Source organism: Centroberyx gerrardi, chromosome 23, assembly GCF_048128805.1.
Source record: "Centroberyx gerrardi isolate f3 chromosome 23, fCenGer3.hap1.cur.20231027, whole genome shotgun sequence".
NCBI lineage: Eukaryota > Metazoa > Chordata > Actinopteri > Beryciformes > Berycidae > Centroberyx > Centroberyx gerrardi.
The window spans coordinates 1,720,166-1,734,009 of record NC_136019.1 but is presented as its reverse complement, the minus strand read 5'-3'; the positions used below and the strand labels follow the sequence as shown (position 1 = coordinate 1,734,009).

General features: G+C 42.3%; 1 pseudogene across 1 annotated transcript in view; it reads right to left on the bottom strand.

Moving 5' to 3' along the window:
* Positions 1 to 3,219: 3,219 nt before the first annotated feature.
* Positions 3,220 to 13,844, bottom strand: part of LOC139913977 (uncharacterized) — a 31,573-nt pseudogene continuing 20,948 nt past the window's right edge. Inside the window, exons 8-17 of the transcript XR_013508009.1 lie at positions 13,716 to 13,787; positions 12,428 to 12,671; positions 10,566 to 10,863; positions 10,229 to 10,435; positions 8,474 to 8,532; positions 7,956 to 8,212; positions 7,091 to 7,119; positions 6,438 to 6,609; positions 5,861 to 5,955; positions 3,220 to 5,599 (exon numbers count right to left, since the gene is read on the bottom strand). The product of XR_013508009.1 is annotated as an uncharacterized LOC139913977 (transcript). The remainder of the gene's footprint in view (positions 5,600 to 5,860; positions 5,956 to 6,437; positions 6,610 to 7,090; positions 7,120 to 7,955; positions 8,213 to 8,473; positions 8,533 to 10,228; positions 10,436 to 10,565; positions 10,864 to 12,427; positions 12,672 to 13,715; positions 13,788 to 13,844) is intronic.

Genomic DNA, 13,844 nt, shown 5'->3' with positions numbered 1-13,844 from the left:
AGTAAAGCCTCCACAGAGAGAAACCAGTCCGCTGCTCCTGTTCACAAGCAGTATTTCATTTTGTAACCTTTATTCAACCAGGAAGATAAACAAACTGACTGAAGAGTCTGTTTCCAAAACTCTAGAAATCCATTCTGCAAATTATTACCTCAAGTTCATCATCCAATAGATCAATAGTTTGGGGACTCCTCGCTTTTGAAAATGTTCAATAAAACAGCAAGTTTTCTTTGTCGGCTTGCAATAACATTAAAGACTAACTAGGTTTAGTTTGAGAAAAAAAATCATACATGCAAATATTAGTGAGGATAACACTAAAACAATTAAACTACGTTCGTTAAAAAAAAAAACCCTCAGCAGCTGAACTGCTGCTCACACTTTCTTCATGCCAAGAAAAGAGAGAAAAGAGAAACACCTCCACTTCAGACCAAAGAGACACTTTGATGAATAAATAAATAAATAAATAAATAAATATACTGACTGAGTTTTGAAGAAATAGATCCAAAGTATCAGGAAATAGATATTTTATGTTAACAAAATAAAGAAGCATTGCAGCAATTTTTTCCCCTTTACTTCTTCATTGAAAAATAACAGAGAAAATCAAACTGTACTTGAAATTTAGAAAAGGCGAAGAGTCCCCGAACTTTTGACAGACAGTGTGTGTGTGTGTGTGTGTGTGTGTGTGTGTGTAAACTGTAGAGCATCCAGTGTGTAAAAGTGTCTCATTTAGTCAAACAAGGACTTCTACTGCTCTCGTTTTGAAAGTGCATCATTCTGGTTTCACTTCAGCTGCTGGAGGAACTGTTCAGTTTGGTAAAATCTGGTAAAATGCATTATGGGTAGTCTCAGCTGTACTGAGAACAACAGAACTATGATAAAAAAAGAACAGCAGGATTAACAATTATTAAAACGTCTCGTCGTTTTATTTGGATTAAAAAGTTGGAATGTTTGGTTATACATTAAAACATTTGTTACAAAGCTATTCCAGTCTCTCTCTCTCTCTCTCTCACACACACACACACACACACACACACGTTACAGTCATTACATTGGTACACGACCAGTCATATAGCTAGCATGTTAAAGACGCCACACGTCAGATTTTCTCTTTGATAAACTGCCAGTGAACTAGTTGTGACGACGCTGCGTTCAAGTCAACGTCAGAAGTGGGAAATTCTAAAGTCGGTTGGTCAGAAAAACCAGGAGAGAAACACAGATTTTCAACATCCTGTTCCCTTTGCAACAGCTAATGTTATGACCAATTATATTTAGCAACGTTAGCTAGTTAGCACAGAACGTTAGCAACTGTAAATGCTACTTTACATTTCAAATTTATATATTTAAAGACCAAACCCAAATCTGAGTAAAGTGTGACATTTAATAAAGGTAAAAAACAAACAAACAGCATGCTACTGAAATGGCCATCTGCTATTGGCTGATCTTTGGTGCCAAGTGATCACCTGGTACCAAAGATCAGCCAATAGCAGATGACCATTTCAGCAGCATGTTGTTCACCAGTAGATGTGAGGCGTCACACAGATTTGGGGCAGGAGTTTAGTTTCTCTTTAACCTTTTACCACACAGCTGTTTTCATGATTTAAGGTCACGTGATGCTGAACATGCAACTTTAGTGTATTCTGAGCATCATAAACATGTTGAACAGTGAAGCTGCGTAGAGTTCACAGTGTTTGTCTCCATGGTGACGCGGCGTCACATGACCTCTGTGTTCAGAAATCCGACTTGAGTTTCCTACTCCTGACTCAAAGGGCCGTTTCATCACGTTTTTCCTCGCAGTAAAACTGGAATTTCCGACTTTTCCGACGTCTCTGGAACGCAGCGCCGGGCTTTTCACCGCCACAGAGAGCGGACGCAGTTTCATCGTTTAATTTGGTTCATATGGGAGTTACTCTGGAAAACTGATGTCAAACAAAACTGACATTTTCAAATCATATTCCCACCACACCTCATTTTGTCAGTTTTTAAATAAATTGTGCTCGTTCTGATCAGTTCAGACGGCAGAATTGTGCGTCACGATTTCCCCAAATCACCATATCATCACCATATGATTCCACTGAGAGACCATAAACCATATTATTGAATTATGGCCCAAGCCCGCCCAGTATCCCGCTCACTCCCGTCAGATAAAACACTAAACATAAGGAGCGAGGGGAATGAGCCGAAACGCTCGTCATCGTCACCAATTTCACGGCGGCAGATTCAGAGAAAACCCTCCATGTTTTATCTTTAATAAGAAGAAAAACACTAACAGAGTTTCAGTTGATAAGTTGATTCATGTTCAGCCTGGAAGTGAGAAGATGCTGTTTTCTGAGATGTTTCAACAAGAAAACATGTCGGAGCATGTAGAGCAAGAGGAAGCGGTACAGTACGATTCAGATCTACAGCCTGAGCTTCTGAACTCTTCCAGTACAGGAGAGTCTGTCACACTGCCTCCAAACACTGTTCAGCTCCAGAGAGGAAGACCTGAACCAGCAGACGCTCCAGAGAGGAAGACCTGAACCAGCAGACGCTCCAGAGAGGAAGACCTGAACCAGCAGACGCTTCAGAGAGGAAGACCTGAACCAGCAGACGCTCCAGAGAGGAAGACCTGAACCAGCAGACGCTTCAAACAGTCTGAGGTTCCTCCACTGGAAACCTTCTCACAGCGCCGCCTGCTTATTGTCATTTTCATATCACTTCCTATAAAGTAGGCACATATAGTCTCACTATAACAAACTATAAACATGTTTTAATGTCTTATAACACTATAAGAACCTCTAGGATTTGTATGTGTAGTGTTATAAAGCTCATTGATAACACTTTACAATAAGGGTACATTAATTAAAGGTTAGTTAATGCTTAATAAGCATTAACTAAGCAACCCATAATTAATGTACCCTTATTGTAAAGTGTTACCAGCTCTGTTTTCTTAATATCTTTGTATAAAGCCTTACAGAATATGTTTATAATGTTTTATAACCTCCTCTGTTAGGAAACCGGTCTTATAACACAGCTTGGACTTAAAGTGCAGTATGATTTATATCTGTAGTGTATTATAAAGCGACTGTTTGTGTGTTTTGTTTGCTTCAAGTAAAGTGATTTGCTGCTCTTAGTGTATTAAAGATTTATAAACCACTTTGTGTTCTACTTTAAGTAAAGTGAGCCACTAGAAGCATGTCAAAGCTTAGATGGAGGGTTGGAAAACATTATAAACTCATTCTAACCCGAACTCTTTATATGTAAATACATATAAAACATCATTATTAGCTTTATAACCACTGCAGGTGCTCAGATAGTGTTAGAAGACATTAAAATGTGTTTAGAGTTAATTATAAACTTTACCGCCGGTTCCCCTCCGCCTCAGCAGAGTGATGATGTCACCACAGATCTGTCTGTCTCTCTACTGTCTGTCTGTCTGTCTGTCTCTCTACTGTCTGTCTGTCTGTCTGTCTCTCTACTGTCTGTCTGTCTGTCTCTCTACTGTCTGTCTGTCTGTCTGTCTGTCTCTCTACTGTCTGTCTGTCTGTCTGTCTCTCTCCTGTCTGTCTGCCTGTCTGTCTGTCTGCTGGCTCAGAAAGCTCCATGTTATTCAGTTTTCATGATTTAGTTTCTCCTCTCCTCCGGCTCAGGATCACAATAAAGTTCTTCATGATAAATGCAGTTTAGTTGAATGCGTTAAACTGAATGAATGTGAAGTCGTTACAATACTGGCTCCTGATTGGCCGACAGCAGCGGCTCCTCTAATTCAAATGAGGTAAAACCTGCTGAGTGGAGGCTTTCCGGTTCAAATGCTGCGAACTGCAAACCCTGATTGGACGGATTTCAGGAATTCTTCAAGCGAGGGAGCCAATCAGGAGCGAGTCTAGCTGTGATGCGTTTCTGGAGTTAGACAGAAACTGACTGGAGACAGGATGGAGTTTTGAAAATGAAATAAGTTTAAATTGAACCACTCAAACAAAACATTTTAACATGAGTGAGACATCTGTGATCACGTCTGTATGTAGAGGAAAAGCTGAATTCCCTCGGCAGGACTCTTTAAAGCTCCGGACATTTTCCACCTGGACTCTATTTTTCCATCATTTTCCATCATACTGATTGATTCTGCCGACTACACTCATGTGCAGTTGAAGAACTCGGCTCTGGGTGTTCTGGGGTTTGGTTTCTGGACCGGAGTGGAGAGGCGGAGCAGGCAGGTAGCAGCTCTGTAGTGAAGAGATCAGACTTCAGTCAGGATCGATCAGCATGATGGAAAAGATGGGAAAGGGGCGGAGTCTAATGGAACATGGAGGAAGTGACTGCAGCGACACTAAAAACGACATGAGCGCACTTTCAGTTACCATGGTAACAGCAGTGTTTTCTGTTAAGAGGGCAATGCTGGCTTTAACAATCACCAAGGCAACACTGGTGGATAGTGTTCTCTGTTGTTGTCAAGGCAACGCAGGTTCTCAATCTCCATGGCAACAGCCATTCAGGGTTCTAACTAACCATGGTAAGGCTGGTGTAGTGTTGTTGGTTGCCAAGGCAACAGCCAAAAAGTTAGTGTTCTCAATCACCAAGGCAACACTGGTGGATAGTGTTCTCTGTTGTTGTCAAGGCAACACAGGTTCTCAATCTCCATGGCAACAGCCATTCAGGGTTCTAACTAACCATGGTAAGGCTGGTGTAGTGTTGTTGGTTGCCAAGGCAACAGCCAAAAAGTTAGTGTTCTCAATCACCAAGGCAACACTGGTGGATAGTGTTCTCTGTTGTTGTCAAGGCAACACAGGTTCTCAATCTCCATGGCAACAGCCATTCAGGGCTCTAAGTTACCAAGGTAAGGCTGGTGTAGTGTCGTTGGTTGCCAAGGCAACAGCCAATAAGAAAAAGTGTTCTCAATCACCAAGGCAATACCGGTGTTGTTAGTGTTCTCTGTTGTTGTCAAGGCAACGCCATGTGTTCCTGTGGTGTCACTGATCTCAATCGTCATGGCAACACCAAGCAGGATTCTCAGTCTCCATGGCAACAGCAGCCAATCAGAGTCTACAGTAACTTACGAAGGCGAAGCTGGTGTAGTGTTCTTGGTCGTCAGGGCAACGGCCAGTAAGGAAAAGTGTTCTCAATCACCGAGGCAACGCTGAATGGCCAATCAACAGGCAACAGTCAATTTCCTCTGTCGTCAAGGCAACGCCGGTTCATAGTGTCCTCAGTCGTCATGACAGTGAGCGGTCAGGCGAGTCCTCGGTTGCCAGGGCGATGTTAGAGGGTCGTCAAAGAGACAGTCCCGACGGTCCTTTGTCTTCTAATGCGCTGGTTCCCATGCAGAACTGCTGCAGATCCTTGTTCTTTCAAAACTGATGAAAACGGAGGCGGTTTGTAAAACTGAAATGTTTGGTCGACTGAAATACACTAAAACACTGGAGCACAGCTTCATCTGAACCCCACTGGAGTTTCACACCAGGTGGGGAAGAGGAAGAAAGTTTCTAGTTTCCTTCTGGTTCACCGCTCAGTTTGTTTCTTCTTAAAGGAGTGAAATATAGTTTTTAGGAACAATTCCACGCTTCCCGCCTACAACTCCCATAATCCACTGCTCATCCACAGTTTCCACCTCTGTCATAACGTCGCCCACCTGAGAGATAGAGAGAGAGAGAGACAGAGAGAGAGAGACAGACAGACAGAGAGAGAGAGAGAGAGAGAGAGAGAGAGAGAGAGAGAGAGAGAGAGAGAGACAGAGAGAGAGACAGAGAGACCGAGAGAGAGAGACAGAAAGAGAGACAGACAGAGAAAGAGAGAGAGAGAGAAAGGTTTTGTTTATCAAAGTACAGACACAAATTGAAGTTGTTATAACACCCCAAAACACACACACACACACACACACACACACACACACCTTCAGCGTCAGCTCATCCTCGCTCTTAGCTGTGAAATCAAACAGAGCCTTGGCCACGCCCTTAACCGCTGACTGCTGGCCTGGGATTGGCTGAGCTGAAAACAGGAAGAGGAAGTGGTGGTTAGATGTTCAGTGGCCCACATTTATCACCAGCTGCACCTGTGTGTGTGTGTGTGTGTGTGTGTGTGTGTGTTCATCAGAGCGGAGTCAAATAGTACTTGAAAATACTTTGTAGTGTTTGTTTTCTTGCCCTCGGAGCACCGGATGGGCGGGGTTTACCACATCACAACCCACACATCCTCAGGTGAGCTGCCAATCAGAAACGTCGACTAAAATGACTTACAAATTCCTGTCCTGTGATTGGCTGTATCGTCACTGTATCGTCCTGTGTGGTTAAACCCCGCCCACCTGGCACTCTGGAGAAGATAAAACAAACCATGAGGAGCTTTTGGCAAATACTATTTGACCCAGGTGTGGTGAGCGTTGGTTTCCCTGCTGAGAGAGAGAGAGTCTGCACAGGGTCTTTCCTGTGTGTGTGTGTGTGTGTGTGTGTGTGTGTGTGTGTGTGTGTGTGTACCGGGGCAGGCCTGTGTGAAGGCGGCAGGGTAAAGCCCCTCCCTCCCCTCCAGTCTTCCTCTCCTCCACTCGGCGTCGACGTGCTGCGTCACGTGGATCAGCGCCCCCTTCTGGAACGACAAGTCCTCCGCCGTCTGACCGGGGAAATCAAACAGGGCCAGGGCCCACTCCGCCTGCACACACACACACACACACACACACACACACACACACACACACACACACAGAAAGATCAAGCTAACTTTACTTCAACAAACTCTGAGGAAAAAAACAATCTGGTTCAAATTTTATTAAATTGTATGAAACTTTGGGTTAACTGTGGGTTAAATTGCGTTGTTGCAGCAGCAAATAATACTAATTATAATAATAATAACTTTATGTTGATAGCACCATTCATACATAGAATGCAACTCAAAGTGCTTTACATAAAATAAATGTATTAAAACAATTAAAAGCAAAAGCAAAATTGAAAGCAAAAGTAAGACAGAAATGAAAACATTCTCTAGTAAAATGACATTAAAAAAGAAAGAGAAAGAAAGAAAGACAGAAAGAATGAAAGAAAGAAAGAAAGAGAAAGAAAGATAAAAATAGGTAAGGATAATAATAAAAAATTGAAATAATAAATAATAGGATAATGAATCAACTCTCACTCACCGCTGACTCGTCCTGTGCAGGTTTTGGTGCTGAAGACAGAGCAGAAAAAACAATAATCAATAAAACTGAGAAAATGACTCTATGTGCAAACTGCAATGCTGTAAAACCTGGACTGTTGATCTGAATGACATCATTCACACTGATTTAGTCCTGCAGTATTGTTCCAGTATCGCTCACTTGGCTTGGGCCAAATCCAAAATAAATGTAAATGCAAATAAATCTTGTGAAAAATACAGCACTCATTTGATTTTCCCCGTCCTTCATGCTATACAAATAAATGAATGTATAATAATCTGAAAAATACGTTAACATTATCGTTATAAACATTATCATGTTTTTATTGTGTTTTTTATAGTTGTTTAATGAGCTTTTACTGTAAGTTGAAAAAAATAAAAAAGAAAGAAAGAAAGAAAGGAAGGAAGGAAGAAAGAAAGGAAGGAAGACAAGAAGGAAGGGAGGGAGGAAGGAATGAAGGAAGAAAGGATGGAAGGAAGAAAGACAGAAAGAAAGAAAGAAAGAAAGAAAGAAAGAAAGGAAAGAAGGAAGGGAGAAAGGGAGGAAGGAAGACAGGAAGAAAGGAAGGAAGACAGGAAGGAAGAAAGACAGAAAGAAAGTAAGAAAAAAGAAAGAAAGAAAGAAAGAAAGAAAGGAAAGAAGGAAGGAAGGAAGGAAGGAAGAAAGAAAGAAAGGAAGGAAGAAAGGAAGGAAGAAAGACAGAAAGAAAGGAAGAAAAAAGAAAGAAAGAAAGGAAGGAAGGAAGGAAGGAAGGAAGGAAGGAAGGAAGGAAGGAAGGAAGGAAGGGAGACAGGAAGGAAGACAGGAAGGAAGGAGGGAAGGGAGGAAGGAAGCTAGTGGTCCATCTCACCTGTAGTTTCCTCTGTCGTCTCCTCGCTCGTTGACGAATCTTTCGCCGTTTCCCCTGGCGACGGCGGCGCCGACTGGGGAAGGGGCTCCACCACCTCGGTGAAGTTCAGGGGGAAGATTCCGATTCGCCCGTGGATCTGGCCCCGCCCCCACTCCTGGCCAATAAGCTCCAGGAGGGCGATGACATCACCCTGGGAGAAGGTGAGCTCGTCCTCCTCCTCTCCCTCGTAGTCAAACCTGGCGACGCACCTGGGACCGCTGCACATGCACACACACACACACACACACACACACACACACACGCGCACACACACACACACACACACACATGCACACACACATGCACACACACACACACCAACACACACACAGACACAGAATAATGCATACAAGAAAACCACCACATTCAATTTTGTGTGTTTTTGTGTGTGTGTGTGTGTGTGTGTGTTTGTGTGTGTGTGTGTCTGTGTGCGTGTGTGTGCGTGCGTGTCTGTGTGTGTGTGTGTATGTGTGTCTGACCTGACAGGAGCAGGCTCTGGCTGGTCTTTGTGCTCAGCAGGATGGACAGGCAGGATGGACTGGAAGACAAAAACAGACAAATTAACTCATGTAAAATATGTCGTTTGTGTCAGGTAGCAGAGCAACAACTTCCTGTCAGGTGACTTGACAACAGTCCAATCAGAATTCAAAGTCACCAACATGGCCCTTAAAAAGAGCGACTTTAGCTAGTTGTCCCAGATTTAGGCTTTAAAAAGACCAACTGAAACAGTAACTAAGCCCCAAACCCACACCTGTGTAAAGCCTGACAACTGGTCATCTGCTATTGGCTGACCTTTGCTGCCAGGTGATGATGTCACCTTCTATAGAGTACAACAGCTAACCCACCTGGCACCAAAGATCAGCCAATAGCAGATGACCAGTTCAGTACTCTACTTTTCACCTTTAGGTGTCAGGCTTCACCACAGATTTGGGTTTGGGGTTTAGTTACTGTTTACGCTAGCTGTCTCAGTACTTTAAACAGACCAACTTTAGCTAACTGTACCAATACTTAGGCTTTTTAAAGACCAACTTTAGCTAACTGTACCAATACTTAGGCTTTAAAGACCAACTTTAGCTAACTGTACCAATACTTAGGCTTTAAAGACCAACTTTAGCTAACTGTACCAATACTTAGGCTTTATAAAAACCAACTTTAGCTAACTGTACCAATACTTAGGCTTTAAAGACCAACTTTAGCTAACTGTACCAATACTTAGGCTTTAAAGACCAACTTTAGCTAACTGTACCAATACTTAGGCTTTAAAGACCAACTTTAGCTAACTGTACCAATACTTAGGCTTTATAAAGACCAACTTTAGCTAACTGTACCAATACTTAGGCTTTATAAAGACCAACTTTAGCTAGCTGTACCAATACTTAGGCTTTTTAAAGACCAACTTTAGCTAACTGTACCAATACTTAGGCTTTAAAGACCAACTTTAGCTAACTGTACCAATACTTAGGCTTTAAAGACCAACTTTAGCTAACTGTACCAATACTTAGGCTTTATAAAAACCAACTTTAGCTAACTGTACCAATACTTAGGCTTTAAAAACCAACTTTAGCTAACTGTACCAATACTTAGGCTTTATAAAGACCAACTTTAGCTAACTGTACCAATACTTAGGCTTTATAAAAACCAACTTTAGCTAACTGTACCAATACTTAGGCTTTATAAAGACCAACTTTAGCTAACTGTACCAATACTTAGGCTTTATAAAAACCAACTTTAGCTAACTGTACCAATACTTAGGCTTTATAAAAACCAACTTTAGCTAACTGTACCAATACTTAGGCTTTATAAAGACCAACTTTAGCTAACTGTACCAATACTTAGGCTTTATAAAAACCAACTTTAGCTAACTGTACCAATACTTAGGCTTTTTAAAGACCAACTTTAGCTAACTGTACCAATACTTAGGCTTTATAAAAACCAACTTTAGCTAACTGTACCAATACTTAGGCTTTTTAAAGACCAACTTCAGCTAACTGTACCAATACTTAGGCTTTAAAGACCAACTTTAGCTAACTGTACCAATACTTAGGCTTTATAAAGACCAACTTTAGCTAGCTGTCTCAATATTAAGCCTTTAAAAAGAGCCAGCTTAGCTTCAGCTTAGGCTTTAAAAAGACCAACTTTAGCTTCATATAACAATTCTTATGATTTAAACAGACCAACCACGCTTAGTATAAGAATTCTTAAGCTTTAAATAGACCAACTTTAGCTCCCTGTACCTGTGATTCTGATAGGCCGAGGCCCTCCAAGATGGGTTTTGATTGGCTGTCCAGATCAGGAACAGGCTCTGGTTGGATGTCCAGGTCCAGGAGACACTGTGATTGGTCGATGAGAGGGGTGACGACTGTCTGACCTCTCCCCTCGCTCAACAGATGCTCTGAGGGGGCGGGGCTTGGGTCGTCCAGGACAACCAGGACTTCCTGTTTCTGAGACATGACCAAATAAGGAAATCTCAGAGATCTATTTTCCAACTCATATCCAATGGAGCCACTGAAGGAGTGTGTGTGTGGGTGTGTGTGTGTGTGTGTGTGTGTGTGTGTGTGTGTGTGTACCTACCACATAGGTGTTGTAGAGGGGGTGTCCAGGTTTAGGGCGGGGGGGCAGAGGGGGCCCTCTCTTTGTTGCCTTCTGACCCTGCGTCTGATTGGCTGCGACAGGAGAAGGGGAGAGACTGGTCTTGGACGGAGGAGGCTGGTTGGCTGGAGTGACAGAGGGGGCGGGGCTCGTTTTGGAGAGAGGAGGCGTCGGGTTGGCTGTGGACGAGGAAGTGGTGCTGACTGCGGGAGGGGGCGGTCGGCCAGGAATGGATTTCATTGGTGGAGGACGAAGGGGGAGGAGCTTCACCCCTGATGGCCTGGAGAGAGAGAGAGAGAGAGAAGAGAGAGAGAGAGAAGAGACAGAGAGAGAAGAGAGAGAGAGAAGAGAGAGAAGAGACAGAGAAGAGAGAGAGATAAGAGAGAGGAGAGAGAAGAGACAGAGAGAGAAGAGACAGAGAGAGAAAAGAGATAAGAGAGAGAGAAGAGAGAGAGAAGAGAGAGAGAGAGAGAGAGAGAGAGAAGAGTGAGAGAGAGAGGAGAGAGATAAGAGAGAGAGAGGAGAGAGATGTCATTAATGTCAAGTCTCAAGTCTAAATGTAGAACAGCAAGTCAAGTCAGAACAAATCAAGAGTCCAGTATCAATTTAATATCTTAAAGAAAACTAAATATCTAGGACTTTTCAATGCAATATGGTTTTAATAGGATAAAAACTTGGTAAGAGCATCATGAGTTTGATTTCTATAATCAGTTTCAACTTCAATAAATTCAATCATTCCATACAAATTCAGAAAACAGAATTTAAATTCAGTCGTCCGCTGGAACAAATCTCATCACTTTCAATCTGAGTCATTTACACAAACACAAGATCTCAAGTCAAGACTTTAGAAACCTTTTCAAGTCATCAAAGTACAAGTCAGAGTCAAGTCCCAAGTCACCAGAACCCAAGTCAAGTCCAGTCTCAAGTCTTCTCTTCATGCATCAAGTCAAGACTCAGGCGATTAAAGTCATGTGACTCGAGTCCCCACCTCTGTTATCATGATATTGATTTCAGCCGTATCATAAAGACAGATCTGCAGCACATTCCCTTCGTTCCACACAGGATCAACCTAAAACCCAGCAGCCTGATTCCTATTTAATTAACAAGCTTACTCACTTATACAGAACAGTGGTTTCATATTACCCCCCCCCCCCAACCAACCAAAAAAAAAAACAGCGACGTTCCCGTGGATTCAGTCTACCAACAGATCTTTTCTCTCATTTCTTCTCACAGAACACGTCACACCAGTTCTTAGATTCGTTAGCTCGTCTATAAAGAACCAAACAGCTTCTGTGGTCGTCCCGGGACTCTGGTCTGTGAGTCGTTTCCCACGGTGAAAACTAAATCTGACGAAGCTGCTTTTTAGTTTTTTACGCTCCAAGTTGCTGGAATAAACTTCCAGATGTGACTCCCACTGTCGCCTCTTTTAAAAGTCGGCTCAAAACATTCCTTTCACTAAATCATCTGTATGTAGGTGTAACAGGTTATTATTTTATTATTATTTCTTTCTTTCTATGTTTTATTATTATCATCCTTACTTACCTATTTTATCTTTCTCTCTTTCTTTTTTAATGTCATTTTACTAGACAAATTATGTATTTTTTGTGTTTGTTTTTTTCACTTTTTATTTTTATTATAATTTGCTTAAATCAATAAGAGATGAGAAATTCACTACAAACAATATTGCCCATAGTACAGTTCAAATTAACCATATTTAAACCTCTCCTCCACCCTCGATTGACAACAAGCAAACCCAAACAACAACAACAACAACAACAACAAACAAAAAATAAATAAATAAGATTAAAAAATGAGCTGTAGAAATAAAGTCTGCCTTGTCTCACCGTGGAGGCAGAGGAGGATCTGAGGAGTTTGGGTTGGCGGTGCCGGCAGAGTCGGCTTTGGTCAGAGTCAGGGAGCCCTTCCTCAGGGCCGGGGCCGGGGCCGGAGCCGTGGGTTTGAGGCCCGGGACAGGCGCGGGTCCCGGGGGTTTGGAGGCTGTAGCCGGGGCGGGAGGTTTGGGCGGGACGGGAGACGGATCTGAGGGAGTCGGAGAGGGAGCGGTGGGCTTGGAGGCCAGAGCCGGAGCTGGAGAGGGAGAGGGAGAGGGAGAGGTTGTAGCAGAACACGTCATTATATTATATATTATTATATTATATTATATCATATCATGTCAGAAGCTCTATGGTGAACTAATGATAATAATAATGATAATGAGCTTTTGTTTTGACATTGCATTTATCTAAAAGCAAAGCTGAAAAAATGCTTTACAAAAAGGCAAAAACCAAGAACAGCAAAACTTTTTTTTTTTTAAGTTTTTTAAATATGGAAAATTATGTTGGTTTTTTTTACTCAAGTTTTTAAACATGCAATAAACTATTTCATAGATTATTCAAAAATGGCAATAATTGATAGCTGCAGCCCTACAGAAAATAAAACAAAATAAAACCATAAGAAAACCCGAAGATTCAAAAGTGGATGAATGCAATTTTGATTTGAAATGAGCAAAAACATCAGATTAGCTGGATAACATATTATGTAAAGTTATGTATGTTAAGTAAAACAAGCAAGGTCGCTAACTAGCTAACAGTTTGTGCAGCGACCAGTAAAGCCTGGGTAGCTGTGCATTGTGGGAATTATCAATGGTCAAGTTGACCAATCAGGTTGCTTGACTGAAAACTACCTGCTGTATAATGTGTCTTTGTGCACAGCAACATACAGCAGACAAGTTATGTGCATATATTACAGTTCCTACCAACACACACACACACACACATGCCACAAACAACAGTAGTGACTATTTGGTTCTTGCACAATCATGGCATTTGTGTTTCACATGGTCTGGGTTGCATAATGTATTAACCCCCCCCCCCCTCACACACACACACACACACACACACACACACACCATGATGTTTGCATGTTTCTGCATAAATTGTTTGCAGGATTTGTCTCTCTAAGCTCTCAAACTCTCCTCAAACACTCCTTTGTACTACAGCTACATCCAGCTTAGGGCTCACACACACACACACACACACACACACACACACACACACACACACACACACACACACACACACACACACACACACACACACACACACACACACACACAGTCTCTCTCTCTCTCACCGCTGGCTCGGCGTGGTGAGGTCAGCGCTGGCGGTTTGGTCGGGACGCCTGGACGGACACTTCCTGGTTTCACTAAAACAACAACACAAAGAAGAACATACAGTGCATTCAGTATCTGACCTGGACAAA